The sequence below is a fragment of the Pteropus vampyrus genome, unplaced genomic scaffold, assembly GCF_000151845.1.
Source record: "Pteropus vampyrus isolate Shadow unplaced genomic scaffold, Pvam_2.0 Scaffold4, whole genome shotgun sequence".
NCBI classification, from domain to species: domain Eukaryota; kingdom Metazoa; phylum Chordata; class Mammalia; order Chiroptera; family Pteropodidae; genus Pteropus; species Pteropus vampyrus.
In genome coordinates this window covers 9,135,354-9,137,386 of record NW_011888785.1, presented here as the reverse complement: position 1 = coordinate 9,137,386, position 2,033 = coordinate 9,135,354, and the positions used below count along the sequence as shown (strand labels likewise).

Here is a 2,033-nt window from a genome sequence, read left to right as displayed (position 1 = left end):
ATTAGAGTATAGGAAGGCTATGGATTTTTGAACGTTGATTTTGTATCCAGAGACTTTACTGTATTTGCTTATTGTTTCTAGTAGTGTTCTTGTGGAGTCTTTAGGGCTTTCTCTATAGAGAATCATGTCATCCACAAATAGTGAGTTTGACTTCTTCGTTTCCTATTTGAATGCCTTTTATATCTTCCTCTTGTCTGATAGCACTCGCTAGGACTTCCAATGTTATATTGAATAACAGTGGCGATAGTGGACAGCCTTGCCTGATTCCTGATCTTAGAAAAAAGGTCACCATTAAATATAATGTTGGCTGATGGTTTGTCATAGATAGCCTTTATTATGTTAAGGTACTTCTATCTTTTTTTTTTTTTTTAGGTGAGGCAACCTTGGTTGACCTTACAGATTACAACGAACTTGTCAATTTATAATCCTTTATTTTATTATTTTTTTATGCCTACAGCACCTGGTCTTCTTAAATGGTCTCTCATCCAAATACCAACCAGGCCCTACCCTGTTTAGCTTCTGAGATCAGACAGGATCAGGCTCGTTCAGGGTGGCAGGGATATAGACCATGGACCGGCTCCACTGGAGCACAAATCCAGGACCTTCTGCGTGTAAAGCAGACGTGCTAACCACTACACTATGGAACTACATTCTATAATGCCCTGTTCTTAGTAACGGTTGCACTCCTCTGCTTCTATTTGCCTGATAGTCACTTTATGCCTAATTATGTTTTTCGTTTGTTTATTTGTTTGTTTGTTTGTCATTTTGTTTTAGGTGAACTGACTCCTTTCAGTATTTCCTGTAGTGCAGGCTTCATAGTGGAGAATTCCCTTGATTTTTGTATGTCTGAAAAAGTCTTAATTTCTCCTTCATATCTAAAGGAGAGCTTAGCTGGATACATTATTCTAGGCTGGTAGTTCTTTTCACTTAATAGTTTAAATATTTGATTTCATTCCTTTCTGGGTTGTAAGGCATATGCTGAGAAGTCCGAGGGTAATCTAATAGGTTTACCTTTATAAATTACCGTTTTTTTTCTCCCTGGCTGCCTTGAGAATTCTGTCTTTGTCGTTGATTTTTGGTAATTTTGATACAATGTGTCTTGGAGAAGGCCTTTTTTGATTGAGATAATTGAGAGTTCTGTTGACTTCTTGAATTCCAAGCTCCAGCTCATTCCTTAGATTTGGGAAATTCTCGTCAACTATTTGTCTGAAAATGCTTTCTGATCCCTGTTCCTTTTCCTCGCCTTCAATAATGCCCGTTATTCTTATGTTTCCTCTCCTGATGGTGTCAGCTGGTTCTCGAATTTCTCAATCATTATATTTCATTCTTTGGTTTCTCTCTTTTTCCTTCTGATTTATTTCTATATTTCTGTCTTCAATCACTTATCCTTTCCTCCATTTGGTTGACTCTATTTTCCAAGCTTGCTATTTCATTTTTCAACTCTTGCAGTGTGCTTTTCATCTCCAGTAGTTCTTTTTGAAGGTTTCAATCTCTTTGCTCTGCTCATCTATTTGTTTTTTTTCCAATTCCTGAAATTGTTGATTTGAGTTGTTTTGGATCTCATTGAGTTTTTTCAGAAGTACTATCCTGAATTTTCTGTCATTTAAATTGCATATTTCTATGTCTATAAGCTTATTTTCTAGAGATTTTTCTCTTTCTGAGATGCCTTGTCACCTTGGTTGTTCATGGTGTTAAATGGACTATTTCTTTGCCTGGGCATTAATGGAAGCATATTCTGTTGTTTTTCCAGAAAGAAAATTTATTATATAAAGATCTCTCTTTAGCCTGTTGCAAAAAAGGTGCTTTTCTTTTGGTTTCCAGTAGGTAGCGTCTAAGCTTCTTGGATCCCTGCTTTATATAAAGTCTTAATATCACTTTTTAAATTTCCTTGTAGATGTTTAATCATGCTTGCTACCCTCAGTTTCAGTCCATGTCAGTGTCAGTGACAGTCTCAGCAGAGTTTGCTCAGATTCCCCTGGAGCTCAGCGGTGATGGGTCTCAGAGCGTATGGGGTGAGGGGCCCTCTGGGTTGG

At 37.3% G+C, this 2,033-nt stretch overlaps 1 pseudogene; it reads right to left on the bottom strand.

Moving 5' to 3' along the window:
- Positions 1-448: 448 nt before the first annotated feature.
- Positions 449-567, bottom strand: LOC111743101 (annotated as a pseudogene).
- Between the last annotated feature and the right edge of the window lie 1,466 nt (positions 568-2,033).